The 23,535-nt window shown below is 38.4% G+C and overlaps 1 protein-coding gene across 8 annotated transcripts in view; it reads right to left on the bottom strand.

The window, feature by feature from the left end:
* The window catches only part of Erbb2ip (erbb2 interacting protein), a 125,150-nt gene extending 101,621 nt beyond the window's left edge, over nt 1-23,529 (bottom strand). For all 8 annotated transcript variants that reach the window (XM_013015852.1, XM_013015854.1, XM_013015857.1 and 5 more), the window contains exon 1: nt 23,182-23,529. The gene's annotated coding sequence lies outside the window, so the exon portion shown is untranslated. The remainder of the gene's footprint in view (nt 1-23,181) is intronic.
* Between the last annotated feature and the right edge of the window lie 6 nt (nt 23,530-23,535).

Raw genomic sequence — 23,535 nt, 5'->3', positions numbered from 1 at the left:
AAAAAGTAAAGGAAGGGGTAACATTGTCCAGGAAGAAATGTACTCACTACCTGACTTATGAAACAGTAATCCCTCTGCACAACACCTGAATGATAACAACAGGCTCACGCCTGTAATCCTAGCTACTCAGGAGGTTGAGATCTCAGGATCGCATTTCAAAGCCAGCCGGGGCAGGAAAGTCCGTGAGACTCTTATCTCCAATAAACCACTAGAAAACCAGAAGTGGTGCTGTGGCTCAAGCGGTAGAGCACAGCCTTGAGCTGAAGAGCACAGGGACAGCACCCAAGCCCAGAGTTCAAGCCCCACAACAGACCAAAAAAAATTTTTTTTAATAAAAAGATATGGGATAATAGAATATGTACATAAAATCACTTCCAGTAACACTGTCCATTCACCTATTCAATAGTTCATATAAGAATGCTAAAGGAATTTACATTTTTAGAAGTGGCTTAGAATTCAATGCAAGGAAAATGTGGAGAATTTGTGGTATATTTCTTTATTTAGGGTAATGAGAACCTTGGTTACAAGGAACTGTAATGTTCTATCCCAGTAACTGAACTAAATTACTACACTAAACTTACTTACATTTCTTCACTCCTTCTCTTGGATCTTGTTTCCTATTTCTATCTAATGACTATGTATCTACATCCTATTAAAAGTCATCTCAAATCTTTATGGGGAAGTTCTAAAACAATCAACCCCCTCCGAAAAGTATAATCACATTGAACATATGGGGATCCTATTTTAAATCATTCTAACAAGGATAAAGAATTATTTTAAAGCTGTCCTGTATCATTTGAAAAGATTTCTAAAAAACAAACAACAAAAAAACCCACTGGTAAGTTAATAAAAACAATCTTATTGCATAAAGATGTAAAATGAAATAGTGGATCATGTCTCTCCCTGCAAAAAGAAGCCTATGTGCCTCAGCTTCTTTATTTGAAACAATCTAGACAGCTGGGCACCAGTGGACCACACCTGTAATCCTTAGCTACTCAGGAGGCTGAGATCTGAGGATCACAGTTACAAGTCAGCAGGGATAGGAAAGTCTGTGAGACTCTTATCTCCAATCAACTACTCAGAAAAAACTGGAAGTGGTGCTGTGGCTTAAGTGGTAGAGCACTAGCTTTGATCCCAGGAGCTTGGATCAAAAACCTTTAAGTAAAAGCAGACACCCTGAAAACATTACAGAAAGGAATAGGAGAAACTCTAGGGCTCCTTGACACAGGCAGAAATTTTCCTATTAAAGACCCAGTAAAGACCCAAAAACACAACAAATCAAAGTAAGGTTGGACAAATGGAATTGCATGAAACTTCAGAGCTTCTGCATGGCAAAGGACACAGCAAGATCAACAGAAAGCCCACAGACTGGGAGAAGATCTTCACTAGCCAAAAAACCCAGGCCTCATACCTAAAATATTCTTAGAACTCAAAAAATTAAATTTCCCAAGAACAAATCCTCAAACAACCATCCCAATTAATAAGTGGGCTAAAGACTTAAGAGAATTCACTGACGAGGAATTAAGAATGGCCAAAGACACATGAAGAAATGCTCAACTTCTCTAACCATAAAAAGAAATGCAAATCAGGGGCTGGGAAGATGGTTCAGTGGTAGAGCGCGTGCCTTGCATGCCTGAGGCCCTGGGTTCGATTCCTCAGCACCACATAAGCAAAAAGAAAAAAGCCGGAAGTGCTGCTGTGGCTCAAGTGGTAGAGCACTAGCCTTGAGCTGAAGAGCTGAGGGACAGCACCCAGGCCCAGAGTTCAGGCCCCACAACCGGACCCAAAAAAACAAAAAGAAATGCAAATCAAAACAACATTGAGATTCCACCTCAACCCAATTAGAATGGCTATAATCAAAAAATCTAAAAACAACAGATGCTGGAAGGGATGTGGCCAAAAGGGAACACTACTGCACTGTTGGTGGGAGTGTAAACTTGTTCAACCACTTTGGAAAGCAGGATGGAGGTTTCTCAAAAGACTCCACATAGAGCTCCCCTATGACCCAGCAATCCCACTTCTGGGCATTTACCCAAATGATCACAAACAAGGCCATACTAAAGATACCAGCACTGTTTTATCACAGCATTATTCACCATAACTAAGATATGAAACCAACCCAGATATCCCTCAGTAAATGAATGGATCAAGAAAATGTGGTGTGTGTGTGTATGTGTATGTATACACACACATAATGGAATTCTATGCTTCCATCAGAAAGAATGACATTGCCCCATTTGTTAGGAAATGAAATACTTGGAAAAAATCATATTAAGTGAAGTAAGCCAGGCCCAAAGAAACATAGGTCCCATGATTTCCCTTATTTGCAATAATTTGTACATGTCTAGGATAATCATATCAGATGAGCAGAACAGCTCAACAGCTATGTACAAATGACCATATAAGATGACGCTAAGCAAAATGAACTCCAAAACATGGACACAGAGGTTTTTCTTTGTTGTTGTTGAATGTATTATGTGATTGTTTCTTTTTTTTTTTTTTTTGTCAGTCGTGGGGCTTGAACTCTGGGCTTGGGCGCTGTCCCTGTGATCTTCAGCTCAAGGCGAGCGCTCTACTGCTTGAGCCACAGCGCCACTTCCAAGTGATTGGTTCTTTTGTACGTTCTTCCCCCTATGGTATATCCCCTGTTGTCACTATATTTGATTTTGGTACCCTGGTATTGTATATATGTTTATTTGAATTAGGGAAGAAATGGGGAACAACAGAATGGAGAGACAAAGGACAAGAGGGGAACCACTGCAACAGCCACATACACAACAAGACAGTATGTTGCAAATGATCTGTACAACTTGGTGGGGGGGTTGGAGGGGAGGGAAAGTAGGAGAAAAATGAGGGAAGGGGTAACAAGTTTGACAAGAAATGTACTTGTTACCTTACTTATGTAAATGTAACCCCTCAGTACATCACTTTGACAATAAAAAGGGGGAGGGAGCTCTGGAACAGCACCTAGGCCCAGAGTTCAAGCCCCAGGACCTGCAAAAAGAAAGGAAAAGGGAAGGAAGGAGGGAGGGAGAAAGGGAAGAAGGGTGGGAGAGAGAAGGGAGGGAGGGAGGGGAAAGAAAAGAAAAAAGATCTAATGCCTTTCGATGAGGAATAGTTAAACAAACTGGTAGTATATCCATACTATGGAATATTACACAATAATAAAAATGAACAAACCTCAATGAAGTCCAAATCTCCATATTGCAAAAGCACACCCCAAAAGTTACCTACAGTACTAGATAATTTCACTATTTAACACTTGTGAAAAAGATAAAAGGAAGGGAGGGAAGAATGTGAGAAGAAAGGATCTGGTAGTGAAAGGACATCTAGGATTCTTGTGTTAGAACTATTCTTTACTATCAGTTTAAAAAAGATGCTATAGGCAGCTATGAATGTGGTTTAGTGGTAGAGTGCTTGCCTAGCATGTATGAAGCCCTGGGTTTGATTCCTCAGTACCACATAAACAGAAAGAGCCAGAAGTGGTACAGTAGCTCAACGAGTGCTATCCTTGAGCAAAAAGCAGCTCAGGGACAGTACCCAGGCCCTGAGTTCAAGCACCAGGACTGACCAAAAAAAAAAAAAAAAAAGATGGTGTAATTCACAAGATATTTCCACTAGGAGAAACTGTATAAAAGGCAAACAAGACCTCAACATACTATTGAACAGGTTCTATACAAACAAGAACAATGAAACCAACTGAAATTGTACGTATGGAAAAGGAAGAAGAAAGGAAAACAGAGTCCAAGGATTGAGAGTAAAATATACTGCAAGCATGTATGGAAGGTAAGGTAACAATAAAACTATCCCTCATCTCATAACTAATGTAAAAAAAAAGTCAACAAAAAGGCAACGTAGAATGGAAGAAAATAATCAGTATTTAAAGAAAACTCAACAAAATCAAAAACAAGTTCATTATAAATTGAAAGAACCTGTTGGGTGCTAGTGGCTCACACCTGTAATCCTAGCTACTCAAGAGGCTGAGATTGGACGATGGCAGTTTGAAGCCAGGCTGGACAGGAAAGTCTGTGACACTCTTGTCTCCAATTAACTACCAAAAAGATGAAAGTGAAGCTGTGATGCAAGTGGTAGAGTGCTAGCCTTGAGCAAAAGCTTAGGGACAGTGCCCAAGCCTTAAGTTCAAGCCCCCAGACTGGCACGAACACACATACACACACACACACACACAAAATAGAACCTGAGTAGAATTTTTTTTCAAAGTTTGTGAATACCTAATAATTACATGAGAACATCAATATCACAAATCATTAGGGCAATGCAAATAAAAACCCACAATGAATTACAATCTCCCACAGTAAGAGGTTACTCCCAAAGAAATAGAAAGTGCTATTGTAGATGCTGAGAAACTGGATCCCTTATTCCTTATGTATGAACAATTCCTCAAAATTGCCAGAATTACCATACTATCTTACAATCTTACTTCTAAAAAGCAATGTCTGAATGAGATACTCTTATACATTCAAAGCAATTTTATCCTCAATAGCTAAAATGTGCAATCAGCCTAACTGGCCATCCAAAAATGAGCAGAGAGGCAAAACATGGTAAATATACACAATGGAGTGTTAGCCTTAAAAAGAAAAGATAGGCTGACACATGCTACACTGAGAATGAACCCTGAGGACATTGTGCTAAATTACTTGCAAAGTAAGCCAGAGAAGAATTAGAAAGCGAAATAGTGGTTGACAAGGACTGGGAGGAGTAGAGTTGTTATTGTTTAATGAAAGGTTTCACTTTTGCAAGATAAAAAAGAGTTCTGAAGATGGATGATGGTCAGGGCTGGGCAAAATGTGAATTTACTTAATGACACCAAAAAACTATACACTAAACAATAACCAAAAATCTGGATGCATTGGCTCACTTAGCTACTTGAGAGGCTAAGATTGGGAGGATCATGGCTTGATGTCTGCTAATGGCAGAAAAATCTGCAAAACTCCATTCCAATGAGAAGCTTTTCATGGTGGCTATGTTTCTGACCCAGCTGTGAAGGGAAGCCTAAAATAGGTGGATCACAGTCCAGGCACATGCCAGGACAAAAAGCAAGATTCTATCTCAAAAGATACCAGCACAGGGCTGGGAAGGTGGTTCAGTGGTAGAGTGCTTGCCTTGCATGCATGAGGCCCGAGGTTCGATTCCTCAGTACCACATAAGCAAAAAAGACAGAAGTGGCACTGTGGCTCAAGTGGTAGAGTGCTAGCCTTGACCTGAAGAGCTGAAGGACAGCGCCCAGGTCCAGAGTTCAGGCCCCACAACAGACAAAACACACACACACACAAAAACAGCACAAAAAGGTCCCTGGGGAAGGGAGGTGCCTGGAGGCATGGCTCAATGGTAGAGCACCTGCACTGTGAGAGCCAGGCCCTGAAAACCAAGAAAGTAAATCTGGCACATTTCACCACAAGAAAATTAGGAGGTAGAAGAAAAAGTTTTAAAATCCAAAGAAAAGAACTTTTAAATATTGGAGGGCAGCTTTAGTGCAAAAATATTTGAGTTGGATTTCATGGACAAGTCAAATGCATATGGACGTCAATATAGCAGCTGTGGAACAATGATGGAAACAATAGAGCTTTTAGTGCTAGAGGTGTGACTCAAGTGGTCAAGCATTTGCCCACTATGTTCAAGGCCTCAAGTTCAATCTCCAGTGACACACACACACACAAACAAACAAACACACACACACACACACACACACACACACACGTACATGTGTTTGGTTGTTCAGGCCTATTATCCCAGCACTTAGGAGATTGAAGTAAAAGGATCATTAGTTTTTATAGCTTGAGCTATATAAGGAGACCCTGTCTCAAAAAAAACTTCCAATGATCTATAATCATTTACCTATTTCTCAGAAATGAAAGACTAATATTCAAATATCAATTTCCCGGAAATTGTAGACATAAATTACCAATTGTTTATCATCTGCTTAAAAATGTTTCTAAGCAAAAATCATTTTGAGGGAGATAAGTCAAAAGCAAAGAGACTGACAGCACATGGTCTCCCTGATATGTGGATGTTAAATACAATATATAAGGAGATACAACAAAGTAAAAAGGACTTGAGAAAAAAATTAATTAAAAAATAAAAAAGACAATGTTAAGTGAAATGAACCTCAAGATATGGACACAAGACATTTCTCTTTGTTGTGGTAGTTTTTAATGAACCATGTGATTTTTTTTTGTTTCCTTTGTATGTTCTTCCCCCTATGGTATATCCCTTGTTGTCACTGTACTTGATTTTGGTACCCTGCATCTTGTATATACATTTGTGTAATTTACAATAAAAAATGTATCTAAGCTGGGCATAGGGACATATTCCTTTAAAAACACTACTTTCTCACTGCTCAGGAGTCAGAAGCAAGAAGAATTTGAATTTGAGACCAGTCTGAGTTATACAATGAGACCTTGCCTTAAAAAGGGTGAAAACTGGCTGGGAAGTTGGCTCAGTGGTAGGGTGCTTGCCTTGCATGCCTGAGGCCCTGGGTTCAATTCCTCAGTACCACATAAGCAAAAAGAAAAAAGCCAGAAGTGGCGCTGTGGCTCAAGTTGTAGAGCGCTAGCCTTGAGCTGAAGAGCTGAGGGACAGCACCCAGGCCCAGAGTTCAGGCTCCACAACCGGACCCAAAAAAAAAAAAAAGGGGAAAACTGGGGGAAAGGGAAGGAAAGAGTGACTCTGTCTAAAAGAAAAACGTATACATTATCCTGAATTGTGAAATGGTAACCCCTTCCCTTTCCCAGCAGGAAACTAAACCACTAAAAAGACAGAAGAAGAGCTGTGACTCGATTGGTAGAATGTAAGTCTTGAGGGAAAAAGCAAAGGGACAACTTCCAGGCCCTTAGTTCAAGCCTCAGGAATGACATCAAAATAAACAAACAAAAATGTAATTTTCATCATGATAATACATTATTCACATATTATGTGCCAGTAAAAAGCAATCTGTTCTCTGCTATTAAAAATTCCTTATAAGAACCCTACTACATTGTTGGTGGGAGTGTAAACTTGTTCAACCACTTTGGAAAGCAGGATGAAGGTTCCTCAAAAGACTACACATAGAGCTCCCCTATGATCCAGAAATCCCAATTCTGGGCATTTACCCAAATGACCACAAACAAGGCCATACTAAAGTTACCAGCACAACTATGTTTTATCACAGCATTATTCACCATAGCTAAGATATGGAACCAACCCAGATATCCCTCAGTAGATGAATGGATCAAGAAAATGTGATGTGCGTATGTGCGTATATATATATATATATATATATATATATATACATACACACACATATATATATAACACATATACATATATAACATATATATACCACATTTTCTTGATATATTATATATATATATATATATATATATAAAATGGAATTCTATGCCTCCATCAGAAAGAATGACATCGCCCCATTTGTTAGGAAATGTAAAGACTTGGAAAAATTATAATAAGTGAAGTAAGACAGGCCCAAAGAAACACAAATCTTATAGTTTCCCTTATTTGCAATAACTAGTATATGTCTAGGTCAAGCAGAAAAGGTCAAAAGTTATGTACATATGACCATATAAGATGTTAAGCGAAATGAACCCAAACATTGGGTCACAAATATTTTTTGGGGAGAGGGGTTTGGTCGGTCGTGGGGCTTGAACTCTGGGCCTGGGTGCTGTCCCTCAGCTCTTCAGCTCAAGGTGAGCGCTCTACCACTTGAGCTACAGCGCCACTTCCAGTTACAAATATTTTTTTCTTGCTCGCTATTGTTTGTAACGTACTTATAATGTATTATGTGATTTTCTTGTTTCTTTATGTGTTCCTCACCCACGGTATAACCCATTTTCACTGTATTTGATTCCGGTGCTCTGCATCTAGTATATATACTTCTCTAATTTGGGAAGGGGAAGGGAAAAAACAAAATGCTTAAATAGGGATACAGGTTGACCCATTGTAACAATGAGATGTACAAGACACTATCTTGAAAATGAACTTTACAACTTTGTGGGGGAGAGGGAAGGGATAGTAAGGGGGAAAAACAAAGGAGAAGGCAACATTGCTCGATAGGAAATGTACTCATTACCTTGCTCATGTAACTGTAACCCCTCTGTACAGCATTTTTACAATAAAAACCATACAAAAAAATTCCTTATAAGAAAGTCTCAATCACTTATTCACATCTCTTATAAACTTTTCAATCAATTCATTTAATCCGTATCACTGAATACACTTGGTAGCAACATTCATGGATGTCACCACCGATTTGTCAAAACCCACAGAATGTAAAACACAAGAGGGAACTTTAATATAATCAATTGGCATTATTAATAAATATCATCAGTGGGCCTGGGAAGGTGGTTCAGTTGTAGAGTGCTTGCCTTGCATGTATGAGGCCCTGGGTTCAATTCCTCATCACCACATAAGCAGAAAAAGCCAGAAGTGGAGCTGTGTCTCAAGTGGTAGAGGCGCTAGCCTTGAACTGAAGAGTTGAGGAACAGCACCTAGGCCCAGAGTTCAGGACCCATGACTGGCAGGCAATAAATAAATAAATGCATACATACATACATACATATATTATACATATCACTGGTGAGGGGGTGAGGCTAAAGTTATAAAACCTCTGCTTACAAAGTGCAAAGGCTTGCGTTCAAAGCCCAGTACCACCAAAACTTTTTACTATTAATAATAATGTATCAATAATGGCTCTTAAATTCTAACAGATTACTATAGTCATTAAAGATGTTAACAAGAGAATCCAGAGGAAGAGGGCATGGCAACTTGTGTGTGTGTGTGTGTGTGTGTGTGTGTGCGTGTGTGTGTGTGCACGCGTGTGAGGGCATGGCAACTTTAGTGTGTGTGTGTGTGCGCGCGCACGTGCGTGCGTGCGCGCGTGCGCACACACCTAATACTGACAGGGCTAAACTCAGGCCTCATAATCTCACTTGGCTTTTTCTACGCTAAGCTGGCATTCCAACAGTTGAGACACACCTCTACTTCTAGCATTTTGCTTGTTAACTGAAAGTAAGCATCTCATAGACTTTTCCATTTAGCCATGCTTTGAACTGAGAACCTCAGATCTGAGGCTCCTTCTTGTTAACCAAAATCAAAGGCATGAGCCACCAGCACCAGGCTTGATTTTTTAAAATAAGACTAAAACTAGTCAACTTGGGAAAACATAAACAAGACAAAACAATAACCACTTAGATCATATTCCTGACATGCATACTACTTTAGCATAAAAACTTTTCTCCTGAAGCTGGGCATTGGTGCCTCACACCTGTAATCCTACTCAGGAGGCTGAGATCTGAGGATCACAGTTCAAAGCCAGTCATGAGATTCTTATCTCCAATTAATCACAGAAAAAGCCAGAAGTGGTGCTGCTGCTCAAGTGGTACAATGCTAATTTTGAGTGAAAGTAGCTCAGGGACAGCGTCCAGGCTCAGAGTTCAAGCCCCAGGACTGGCAAAAAAAAAATAATAACAACAACAAACTTTTCTCTGAAATTCCTTGTTTCATCTATTGATACCTACATTTCTTGTAAAATTAGCACGTTTTCTCTCCTATGTATGTGGAAGCTAGATCTAAAATATAATGGGACACGATAAATTATACAGGATTCTAGGCATGCATATACTGTAAAAGGAAAGAAAGGAGGATATTCTTAGGCTCAATGCCTATGTGCCTCTGATCATATAAAATAAAATCTATTGAAATGGTCTCCAGGAAATGGAAACAAGAGGTTTTTCTTCATTGTTGTTTCTGTTTTCTTTTCTTTTAGTCTTATTCATTCATATACCTGTCTTTGGGAGAGAAAAGGAGGGACACAGGAATGGAGGGACAAAGGGTGAACACAAAGCAGCAATGGTACTCAAGACACTATGTTGAAAATGAAGTATACAACTTGTAAGTGCTAACGGAGGGAAGAGAAGGAGGAGAGCGACAATGTCCAAAAAGAAATTATGAAACTGTAATCTCTATGTACAACACCTTTAAAATAACAATTTAAAAACTATAAAAAATAGGAAAAAATTAGCTCTTGTTTCAGTTATTCCTAAAATTAAAAAAAGCAATCAGCAATACAAACTGGCATCTGCCAGGAAGAATTTTCTTACTTACATAAAGTACAAAAATTTTCCCCTAATACTTAATTAAAATCATTAGACAACAGTATTATTCTAAATAAATTATATTTTTTAAAACATACCCAGAAAAATGTTAATACAAGAAAAAACACTAATAGTATTGGAAGACCTGGATTTATTTTTCTAATCTCACTTAATGTCACTAATAAACTAAATTACCTTCAGGATTTCACTTCCCCTAATAGTTTCCGTTTGTGTTAATTAAAAAGAAAAGAAGGTGGCTTATCCAAGCTCAACTACTTCTAAATCAACTATGTACAATGATATAGTGAATATGAGGAAAAGGTCAATATTCTGGGGAACATACTTTCCATTTTCACCCAATTATCTATTAAGTATACCACAAGAAGATAAAATATGTGCATTAATAGATATTAACTCTAAGGTATAAATAGTGATAAAAGTCCTTAGTGAGTTGGCACCATTGGCTCACAACTATAAACCTAGCTGCTCAAGAGGCTAAGATCTGAGGATCACAGTGTGAAGCCAGCCTAGGCAGAAAAGTCCATAAGACACCAATAAACCCCACACACAAAAGAGCTGTGGCTCAAGCAGTAGAGCACTAGCCTAGTGGAGCAAAGAAGCTCAGAGACAATACCCAGGTGGCATCCAAGCCCCAGAACCAGCACACACACAAAAAAGGTCCTTCCTGAAAATCATGTGTAAATTCCAAAAGTAGAGCCAGGCACTGGGGCTCATGTCTGTAATCCCAGGTACTCAAGAGGCTGAGTGAGACCTGGAAGATCAAAGTTACAAGCCAGACTGGAAAGAAAAGTCTGTGACTTCAATTAACTAGCAAAAAGCCAGACTGGTTGTATGGCTCAAGTGGTAGAACGCTAGCCACGAGCAAGCTAAATGAGAGCTCAGGGCCCTAAATTCAAGCCCTGGTAACAAAACAAGAAGAAATACCTAAGTAGAGTGCTTACAATTAAAATCAATTGAAGGATCCAATGACTCTCATTTAATGACATAACCATAACTGTACATCATACTAAATGAGTTCAAGGACAATGTTTAGAAGAAATTTTAGACACAGGATGACTCACTGCAACAATGACACTCACCACTATGTGGGAAATGATCTTTACAACTTGGGGGGAAGGGGTAAAGAGAGAAGAAAAGGGATGGCAGGAAAAAAACAAATGAGGGGGTAATGTTCAGCAAGAAATGTACTCATTACCTTACTCATGTAACTGTAATCTCTCTGTACAGCATCCAAGAAATTTACCTTAAAAAAATGTTAGAGACAAATTAAAAGGCAATAACGACTGGGCACTGGTGTCTCACACCAGCAATTCTAGCTACTCAGAAGGCTGAGATCTGACTGTCACAGTTCAAAACCAGCCTGGGCAGTGAAGTCCATGAGACTCTTCTCTCCAATTGACTACGAGAAAACCAGAAGTGGTGCTGTGGCTCAAGGTGGTAGAGTGCTATCCTTGAGTGAAAAAACTCAGGGACAGAGTTCAAGCCCCATGACAAACATTAAAAAAAAAAAAAAAAGCAGTAAAGAAAGAGCAAGTCTCAAGAGTTCCTTCTCATATGATTGAATGTATCTCCCAGTATCTCCCAGGAACAGTTAAGGGACAGAACAGAAAAAAAAGAAGAAAAAAAAACTTCTAAAAGAAGGCTCCAAGGATTTTTGCTTCTTTAACCAAGATTTATAGTTATAGTTAGTAGATTTCCTATTTCTCATTTTCATTGCTACCCTTGGAGCAGCAATAAAAAAAAAATCTGTAACCCCTTCACTGAAGATATTACTTAAACTGTTATCCTAAAGTTGGGCGATTATATCCAGAAATGGAAGGGAATTAAGGGAAGATTTTGTAGTTAAAAATGATAGGTTATACCACCAAAAAAGCCAGGAATCTCCTGAGATATGACTGAGGTGGTAGAATGCTAGTCTTGAGCAGAAAAGTCAAGAACAATACCTAGACCATGAGTTCAAGCCCTAGGACCAGCACAAAAGAAGGAGGAGGAGAAGGAGGAAGAGGAGGAGGAGGAGAAGAAGGAGGAGGAGAAGAAGGAGGAGAAGAAAAAGGATGGGTTATAAACTAATAATAATTTTTAAATATGTTAGTATACATATTAAGTTACAAAATACTAGATTATACAACTTAATATATATGGTTAATTAAAATATGCTTTTGCTAGTAAATCTATAATTATACACATAGAAAACATAGGATATTAACCACAAATCTACAAGGAATTTTTAAAGAGTCTTCATCAGAGTGTAATTAAAATGAAAAATCAATTGCTTCCTACATTCACTTAGCGAGGTAAATGATTAAACAGCCCCAAAATAGCAGCCTCCATGTTTTTAAAAATACATAAAATATATTTGTTTCTTAGAAATAGCATGAAATATACACATTAACAAGAAATACATAGCTGAGTGTGGTGAATCACATGTGTAGTCCCACTAACTTAGGAGCCTGGGGAAGAGTACCAAAGTCCAAGGCTGGTCCTGGACAGTAAGTATGAAACAATGTGAAATATACTAAAAGCTTAGGGCTAGACATACAACTCAGTGACAGAGCAAGTGCCTAGCAAAACTATATGATGGGCTTATGACCCTCATATAACCAAAAAGACAAAAAAAAAAAAAAAAGTGAGGCCTAGGGGGAGACCTTGGGCATTTGTGGAAGTTTAGTAACTCCCCTGGCTTCTTTTCTTGCCAGGTAGCCTTTCCCACCTGCACTCTGCCAAAGTGGTACCATCAACCATATAGGGATATAGCCAAAAGGATCTTTATCGGAATCAGCACTACACTGTTTAAACTTTAAACCTCACAAACTGTGAACTACATAAACTCTTTTATTGTAAGTACTCTAAGTATCTCATTAAATAAAAAACAGACTAATACAGAAAGCTAGTATCTACTTTGGACCAAAAGTTTACAAAGATGCACTTCTATACTGTTAGTAAAATCCAAAGTGATGTGAACCTATAACCCTGTCAAGAATCCTATCATAAAAATCCAATTATAAAACCTAATGCAAAACCTAATCAGAAAAAAAATCAGACAAATGAAATTAAAGATTCTACAAAATAATGATGGTTGTAATTGTCAGAAGTGTCAATGCTTTCAACTGAAGACAGAAATTGTTCCAACTGAAAAGGCATAAATCTGCCAGCTAAATATAATTCATGAGGGAACAACTGTTGAGGTTTAGTAATAAGTATCTGTGTTGACACTCTTGATTGTGATGCCCATGATGTCATGTATTACATCCATGTTTATAGGAAATAAACATGAAAGCATTTCAGAAATATTGGGCACTGGGTAGACAACTGTAAAATAGTTCAGAACAATCTGTTTCAACCTTTATGTATGTCTAGCACTTTTAAAAAAAACATTAAAAAATAAGTTTCAAAAGCTCCAAATAATCTGTAGCAATGCTAAAAACCTGGGAAGGAAATGTACAGACAAGAACAGAAATTAGGGCTGGGAATGTGGTTTAGTGGTAGAGTGCTTACCTAGCATGCATGAGGCCCTGGGTTCAATTCTTCAGTACCACATAAACAGAAAAGCTGAAAGTGGTGCTATGGCTCAAGTGGTAGAGTGCTAGCTCTGAGCAAAAGAAAAGAAGCTCAGGAACAGTGCCCAGGCTCTGAGTTCAAACCCCAGGCCTGGCAAGAAAAGAAAAAAAGAAAAAAAAAACAGAAACTAATTTGAGAAAAATGCTGTAAAGATTGGAGAGGCCTAACAGCAAAATGCAATATACAGATGGCCCCCTCCCTACAGTTTCAAGACCTACTTTCACTTGTCTGTGGTCAGTTATTGTCCAAAACTATAGATAAGGCTGGGCATGATGACACATGCCTACTAACCTAGCACAGGAAGCTGAGGAAGGAGGATCATGAGTTGAAAGCCAGTTTGGAATACATAGTGAGACCGTTTTTAAACACCCCCGTTCTAAACTCCAGAAATTATTCATAAATTTCAATCATGTGCCATTTTTGAGTAGCAAAACTCACATCATGCCCTTTGTGCAGAGTTGATCATCTAAGTACATTTCCCCAGCCTAGATAAATAATCTTCTTTTTACTTTGATATGTGCTTAAAAGAAAGGAAATACTTAACTGAACATTTAATATATTCTGATTATACTGCCGCCAAAGTTCCACTGTAGAGGTATTCTTAGTGTTTATGTTTACATGACCCTTACTGAAGAACGGCCCCAAAGAGCAATTTTTAATTTTTAAGCAAAAGACAGCCATAAAGTAATTACTTTTTAGTAAAAAGGTACAAATTCTTAATAAAGGAAAAAACAAAAAACCTGTACTCTTACCTCCAATAAATCACCAAAAAACTGGAAGTGGCACTGTGGTTCAAAGTAGTAGAGTGCTAATCTTGAGTGAAAAAGCTCAGGGACAGCACCTAGACCCTGAGTTCAAGCTCCAAGACCGACAAATAAATAAATAAATAAATACCCTGTACTCTGAGGCTAGAGGTAGGGCTCAGTGGCAGAAGTGGCTGCCTAGTCTATATTACATGTTCTATTCAGGTGTGGTAGTGCCTATAGTCTTACCTATTTGAGATGCAGGAGGCAGGTTAGCCCATGCAAAGTCAGCAAGACCCCATCTTAAAACCAAAAATACAAACAAAAAGGATGGGGGCATGTTTCAAGTGGTAAATCACTTGATGCCTAGCATGTAGAAGGCCTTAGATTCAATCCCCAATACCAAAAACAAGGGGGAAAAAAGAATTGTAAAGAAGAAAAAAAAAGAATTCTTGCTAGGTTTGCTATCATACCTCAAACTGCAAAAGTTACAGCTATGGGGTGGGGGAGGATGTCAGTGGTAGAACATTTGCCTAACAGGCATGAGGCCCTAAGTTAGCACTTAGAAGGAAAAAGAAAAAAACAAAAAAAACCACAATGTGTGCCAAGTACTTAGTTCAGATGGAAAAGCCATGAAATCACAGTATTAGTGTATTGGTATTATCCATGGTTCAGAATGGATGGGTAGAGGGGTGGAACTTACAGGGGATAAGAGGCTACTTACTACTATACATCTGAGGGATCAGATACCAGAAACAAGAATAAAGCAAAAGTGACAAATTTTCTTAGCAAGAACATGACTTGGCAAGAGAACTGTGTCTAGGCAGTTAGTGGACTAGTTAATAAAACCATACAAGTCCAGCTCTTTGTGCTGTGGAAGATCTTACAGTGTGACTGAAAATAGAAGGGTACCTCCTAAGGGACAAGCAACATGTACCAAGAAATCAAGCTGTCCACATACCCTAAAAGAAAAACCCATTCGTTAAATATTACCTTTTCCTCTTCTAAGCAATTACCAAAGCAAAAAGAACAGTATTCACCTGGGGTAGGGAAATAGGTTTAAATGACCAACACAGTATATATGAATTAGACCATATTGTAAAACTTGACTACCAAAAAATTCTAATATTTGGGGAAAAAATGAACAGATAAACACAATAATACCCAACTTTGTGCAGGAAACAGAAGACAAGGTTAACATAACAATCAGAGATTCTATTACATGTAGACCAAAATTATGGCTAAAAAAATAAAATAAATAGGGCTGGGAAGGTGGCTCAGTGGTAGAGCGTTTGCCTTGCATGCTCGAGGCCATGGGTTCGATTCCTCAGCACCACATAAGCAAAAAAGAAAAAAAAGCCGGAAGTGGCGCTGTGGCTCAAGTGGTAGAGCGCTAGCCTTGAGCTGAAGAGCTGAGGGACAGCGCCCAGGCCCAGAGTTCAGGCCCCACGACCGGACCCAAAAAAAAAAAAAAATAAATAAATAAATAAAAATAAAAATCAGGGTCAAGCCTTGGTGATTCATACTTGTAATCCTATCTACTCAGTAAGCTGAGATCCAATAGATAAATATTTTAAGCCAGCCTGGGCGAAAAAAGACTTCATCTTTTAAATAGCTAGCAAAAAGCTAGGTTTGGAGGTGTGGCTCAAGTGGCAGAGTACCAGCTGAAGGCTGGTTCAAACCCAAGGACTGGCAAATAATAATTATAATAATAGTAACAATAACATTAGTAATAAAATACAAATCTACTACAGAAAAAGTTGTTAAAAACTCTTAATTCTAAAAATAAATAATGAAAGAATTGAAAACCAAGGAAATGATCTAAAAGATCATAATCTTAAGTGATTCCCACAATGAAATGTCAAAAAAAAAAAATTAAGTGAAAGTTCCAGAAATCATCTACCTAAGTCCTCAAAGTGTGTGGCTCACAGATCCTAACAGTCTACAGCTATGGAAAGACACGTTCTAGGCATCTTCAAAGTTCAAACTATTTTCATTTTAACACTGAAAAGTCATGTTTTTCCTTTTCCATTATGTTGACAGTTTACATTGATGGGTCTGTATCAGAACTAGGCAAAACTTTTTAGTACTTCAGCAGGAATGAAGCCAGTGCTATCAATGCCCTAAGTAGCATCATTACATATTCCAGATTTGTTTTCTTTGTTCTGTTAAGACAAGTTTTACTATATTGCCCAAGATAGCCTCAAGATCCTCAGGAGTCAAGTGCTAGAGGTGTATTCCTAGCTCCTCAGAAGACTGAGATCTGACAATCACAGTTTAAAACCAGCTTGAGTAAGAAAGTCAGTGACACTTATCTCCACTCAGTCAAAAGCTTAAGGACAGCATCCAAGCACCCAGCCCTGAGGTCTATCCCCCAAACCAGCACAAAACAACAACAACCCGTAAAAACCAAAAACGCACTGTACATGTCAAATTCTGGTATCAAAGAGTACCTATAAGATCTAAAGATTCCTTTCCTTGTAGCAACCTATTTGAATAAGGCTGGATTTTCTTCATATACTTCAACCAAAACATTGCAACAAATGAAATGAAGAATCTGATGTATGTGAGATCTGAGCTGCTTTCCATCAAGCCAAACATAATTTAAAAATAACCTAAATACTTTTTGCTGAATTACAGTCAACCCTTCATATCCATGGATTCAATCAATACCAAGTTGCAAAAACTTGAGGAAAAAAAAATCATCTGTACTAAACATATAACAGACTTTTCTTTCTTATTATTTCCTAAAGACAGTGTAATAATTACTTACCATAAGTACTACAAGTAATCTAGACATGCCTTAAAGTATACTGAGTAGATATACACTCTACCATTTGATATACAGGACTTGAACATCACAAAATTTAATATAAAGGAGCCAGGTGCCGGTGGCTTATGCCTGTAATCCTAGCTAGTCAGGAGGCTGAGACCTGAGGATAGGCATTCAAAGCCAGCCCAGGCAGGAAAGTCTGTGAGACTCTTATCTCCAATTAACCACCAGAAAACTGGAAGTGGCACTGTAGCTCAAGTGGTAGAGCACTAGCCTTGGGCTGAAGAGCTGAGGGACAGCACTCAGGCCCAGAGTTCAAGCCCCATGACCGACGAAAAAAAAAATTAGTATAGAGGGAGGCAGCTTGGAATAATCCTTCATAGATACCAAGTCACAATTTTATTTGTTTGGGGAAATAATTACGTTTTCATTAACACAATGTTAATATGCAGTGGTTTGTTGTCTTTGTTCTGGTTTTTGGTTTTGTTTGTTTAAGGTTACTGGGGTTTGAATTCAGGGCTTCATGCTTGCTAGACAGGTGCTCTACCACCAAGTCACATCCCAAGCCCAGCTTATTGCGGTTTTTTTTGTTTTTTGTTTTGTTTTAATGTCTAACACAGGAATAATGCACATAAACCCAAACACCCAAGGATGGAATAACCAAAACTTGAGTACAGTAGCCATAGTTATTACTATTCCTTATAATTACATCATATCTGAATAGAGTAACACCTCAAACAAGAAAATATTCGAAATGTGTTAAGCCACTCTGTTCCAAAATAAGTCATCCCAGACTACTCTACCACTGGAGGTCCCTAACTTAACAAGGATTAGTATCTACTAAACATTCAGTAGAAACTATGTTTCAAATTTTGATCTCCTCCCCCTCCAAGCAACCCAAGGTACTAGGTACAAGCCACAACAAGAGATCACAAGTAAACAACAACTAGTACTCTACACTGTTTTGGGTTCCTAGAATATTTTGGATACAGGTAATGCAATATATATTAGAAATTCAGTATTATACATAAATGTACTAATGTATTATAGAAATGTACTAAAATATTACAAAGTAAGCCTTGTGTTGGATTATTTTGGCCAATTGTGAGATTAGCAAGTAGATGAATACATTTAATGTAGGCTAAGCTATGGTGCTATGGTGTGCAGTCAGCTGGACATATTAATTCATTCTTACTTCTCCCCCCCCTTAATTAACCTGTACTTGGACCAAACTCAGGGATTCACCCTTGGTAGGTGAACACTCTACCACTTGAGTCACACTCAGTCTAAGAATTGCTGACTTGGTTTCAGTTACAACGGGCTTATCAGATATAATTCCATCATAAATTGAAGAGCATCTGTTATTTTCTTAGCTTTCTTTCCATTTTTCTATTCACTGTAATTCTTTTCCTTTATTATTTTTTTTTTGGTCAGTTGGGGGGCTTGAACTCAAGGACTGGGTGCTGTCCCTGAGCTTTTCCCCTCAAAGTTAGTGCTCTACTACTTTGAGCCACAGCGCCACTTTGATTTTTCTGGTGGTTAATTGGAGATGAGTCTCATAGATGTTCTTCCCCAGGCTGGCTTCGAACTGTGACACTCAAGATCTCAGCCTCCTGTGTGGACAGGATTACAGGCGTGAGCCACCGGCTCCCAACTCATTCTAATTCTTGTAGATAATGGCATGACCCTGCCTTTTTTACGCCCTTCTGATACACAAAAAATAGTAAAGAAACAGCTAACTCTGTACAAAAATCAGTGGGCTCTAAATAAGGATACTCTTATGAATGAAAATCGGAGACTTCATGGTACCTATTCTGACTACACTGGTATCTTTATTTCCTAGAGATAAATAACCTTCAGATAAGTAACCTTTATTTTACTAATATATATATATATATATATATATGGTTTTTGGTTTTGTTTTTTTTTTTAACTATTGTCTTGTTTATTATCACCTGTAAAGCCTGTTAAGCAAGGCCTTCATTCAATGGCATCTGGAACAAAATTTGAAGTGACAGGGAATGAGTGTGACAAAATTCCAATGTGCTTATTTCATGATAGGAAAGAGAATATTTCAAAACTGTAGGGACACTATCAGAAATGAAATCTAACTTGAGTGCAAAGACATAAAAATAAAGAATAAAATAAAAAGGAAGATAATGAGTTTATGTTTAGAGACTACAGTCAAGCATAAGAATATACTGTATAAACACCTAAACAAGCAGTTAATTATGGAAGAGGATAAAGAAAACTGAAGAATAAAACATGAACAGAACTGTATACTACTGAATATCAAATCAAAATACCAGCACATACACAAAGTTGGAATTAAAAGAGACATTCAGAGCTAAATGGATTGCTCAAGTAAAAACTGCATGTTTTGAACAGTTTTTTTGAGGTGATAAACATAATTAAGTTTGAAAAAGAGAAAGACAAAATATAACAGAAATAATTAGCATGGAAAAATAAGGGACGTAAATAAAGCTAGCTATTGAAATAGGAAGCTAAAGGAATCTGAGGAGAAAATTGAATTAATAGCTACATTTCTTCCCTACAATTAGGAGGAAAAAGGAAAGTTTAAATGTAAATCTGAAAAACAGAAGCAGTATAAAGAGTTAGTGATGACAGACACTAAGAAAGGGGAAATAATGTGAAGAAAGGAGGAAAGGAGGTAGGGAGAGAGTGAAAAAGTGAGGGAGGAAGCTAGGGAGAGAGGGAGAGAAGGAAAGATGGGATGAAGGGAGGGAAGGAGGGAAAGAGGGAGGGAGGGAAGGAAGGAAGGAAAAGAGGGAGGAAGGAAGGATGGATTTCCTTAGCTACTGCAAAAGTACATATTACAGGGCATAATTCACAAGTACACTTTTCTATAGCAACAATTAATCTGCATTCAAAAACTGAATAATCGTGTGTGTGTGTGTGTGTGTGTGTGTGTGTGTGTGTATCAGGAAAAAAAAACAAGGAAGCCACCTGTAAAGGTACACAGGTATTACCAGAATTAAAGCATATAACAGAAAAATGAATACCAACAGAGCCAAAATGAAAATGTAAGCAACAAAACAGGCATATTTAAAAAGAATCTGGGTAAGTAGCAATTACAAAGCAAATTATTTTTCTATTCAACGTGACTAAAATTCTTCATAATCCTCTAATCCATTCCTACAATAAAAGCAGCTTAAATTCTAAACCATATTATCTATGAGCAATTATTTCACAAAAAATGCCTAAATATGCACCCAATTTTCAGAAGTTTAAAGTGTGTTTCTTAGATACTGTTTACTCAATACAATGTCTAAAATAATCTGATTTTATGGATTTACAAATTACAGATGTAAAATATCTATTGTTAACACTTGACTCGGTTAAGAAATATCACACAAAAAAATTCTGGTTCCCATATTTGAACCTTTTAAGCTTTTAATATGTAAATTTTCAATAGTTTGATCTCAAGTGGCAAGGGGACTCCATACCCTAGTACTTGAATTAGCTGAAGCTCTAAAAAGTAACGACTACTTTCAATCAAGTGTCTTTAAATATACAACTTGAGCAAACACTTTGGAAGAACTCAGCCTACTTTAAAATATATATATAAAAAAAAAACCACAGTACTATGAATACATCAATCTTGAAGCCATTTAAAATACTTTAATGACTGCTTTTTAAAACCTTTTTTTTTATTTTTTAAATTATCTTTAAGTAGTTGTACAAAGACGTTCCCATTCTACAAAACAGTATATGAGTACAAAGTGTCTGACAACATTGTCACCCATCTCTCCTAACCCATCCCTTCTCTCACTTTTTTTCTTTAATTGAAATTAGGTGATTACATAAATTTCACAGTATTGTGGAATCGTGATACTTAGAATCACAAACACACTTTAACTTTCACAAGCCAAATTGTCATTATCACGGTCTGTACATTTTGTGAATTTTATGAGCTTTGACAAAATTATTTTTTCCACATCAGGTAATGTTTACATGTCTTTCCTTTTGCTTAGTTTAAAACTTCTTTCTACTTGCCCATGTAATTGTAACCCCTCTGTACAGTATTTTCACAATAAAAAAAAACTTCTTTCTAAACCTGTTGTCAATTTTTAAGTGAATCTTTAAAAATATTTACATTGTGAAAATACAGTGAAAAATAGTATAAAGCCTAAAAGCTGTCTAAGTGCTAAACTAACAATTTTAAGAAAATCTGTTGAAGGGGAAAGGGAACCAAAGACAACTACAAAGATGAACACATCTTTAATATATGTTGTCAGAATCTCAAACTATTCAGTCCTCAAGGGGGAAAAAAAATCAAACCTCTAAAATCAAGGATTTCATCATTTTCAAGTGCTATGATACATTTTATATACAAATTGACTAACAGAGAAACATCTTTGCAAAGTGATAAGTAAGACATGCTCTATTAAGGCGTTATTGCTTTGAGGCCAAGTATAAGCCATAAAAGGAAACTGAAGTTCAATGTCATTTATTATGTTTCCCTCTTTCAAATACCTAAGAATAAACACTTTTGCTGCCTAATGCTATGTTTCGAATCATAAAGTAAATCAGTTAGGCACCTCAAATTCCTTAATAAAGGTAGTTTGACTTAACAGGAAAATTATTACTAACTATTTTTTTTCAACTTTCAGGGAAACAATTCACTAATCAAATCCAGAAACAAAGCAATACAGAGCAATAAGAAAAGTTCTTTTTGAGATGTTCTTAATAAAAATATGCAATAGCAAAGAACAAGCTGTATCTCTTTCCACTCAGGAAAGGCAACTCTTTTTCTTGAGATTTCTAGCAATTAATTTGGTACCATTTGATGAGCTAATTTATATTTAAAGGTACACACTAACAGAAAACTATATTTAATATTTATTCAAAGTACAGTATTCTCTTTCACGTCCCTTTAACACAAAAACACTGGGGAAAAGGGGGGAAAAAAGACATTACAACGCCACTGAAAAGAAGTTGGAGTTTGCTGCAGGCAAAACTAGTTTGGTGTACGGAGACTACCCATTGGTTCCAAGTGTTGCTAACTGACTGAAGGAATGTCTGCCAAACGCCACGAATTCCTTCCCGCACAGCCCCTACCTATCTCTTATTAGGCAGAACCAAACGAAAACAGATGGGCCAACACAAAAATGTGAAGACCGTGCAACTCAAAGAGCCCTGCTTTTTATCACCAGTTCCCATGAAAGTCGCCTTAGGAGCTTTACTTCCCTTCTTACACAACCTCTTCTCAACTGCTCAAATTCCAACAAACCAAAAAAACACGCTGGTTTTTATTCTTACCCCTACCTCTCCTTTCCCCTAACCCTTCCCACCTCTTTTTCCTTCCCAATGGATCAGTTACAAGCAAAGTCTAGTGAAAAACTGCTTTCAGTTATGTGCTAAGCAACACTAAGGTGCTGAATTTCCGAAAAGAACACACTACGACACATACACTTACACACACACCCCCAAAAAAGACAACGCGAATGGTAAGGTTTGTTTCTAACGTCCAACACAAATGCACCCCTAAAGATCTGGGCAGACAGATCTCCCGACACGCACGCGATCAACACAAGAAACCAAAACATAAGCCCAGGCGGCAGCCATCTCAGGAACCAGCAAATCACTTTCGGCCGCGACCTTTCTTCCCACACAAAAAGTTGCCAAGTTCGACAACTCGTCGTGCAGGGTCTACGTTCCAGAGAAGTAAAACTGGGGGACCGGAGGCCGAACAAAGGCACCTTTCTCCGGACGGCCCCTACGTTTCCGTCCCACCTCCTTCTGACGACCTCTTACAAAAACACAAACCCCCGAGTCCAGATGGTAGCCAGGAGGGAACGAATCCGTGCCACTCTTTAGCTCCGAAAACGCCATTCAGGGCAGGATTTAGGACAACTTGGGCAGAGCGGAGAAAGAAAGAAAGAAAGAACCCACGACCGAGCCGGGCTTTCCGGGGAGGCAGTCCGGAGGCTCGCGGGCCGGGCGCGAGAATTACCTTTCGTCCGGACCCGCGTCTCAGGGCAGCTGCGTCGGGGCTCGGCGGGCCATGATTTCCTCCCTCGCTCGGTCCCCGGGAGCCAGCCGAGTGTCTGCGTCGGGGGAGGGCGGATGTGGGGCGGCCTCCCGCGGCCCGGGAGTGGGTGGCGGCTGCGGCGGGGGGCCCGGGGTGCGGGCCGGCTTCCTGGTACCGACTTTGGCCGGAGTTTCCCAGCCCCAGCTAGGTTCTCCGTCGAAGGAGGGGAGGGGGGAACAACTTTTCACTCGTGACACCGCCCGGAATTGCCGTGCGAAACTCACTTCCTGCCTTGGCGAAAAGCAGGATCCAGCTCGGGCCAGGGGAACCCGGAAA

The sequence above is a fragment of the Dipodomys ordii genome, unplaced genomic scaffold, assembly GCF_000151885.1.
Source record: "Dipodomys ordii isolate 6190 unplaced genomic scaffold, Dord_2.0 Scaffold28, whole genome shotgun sequence".
Lineage (NCBI taxonomy): Eukaryota > Metazoa > Chordata > Mammalia > Rodentia > Heteromyidae > Dipodomys > Dipodomys ordii.
Note: the sequence above shows the minus strand (reverse complement) of the source record. Positions and strands in the feature narration are given on the sequence as shown.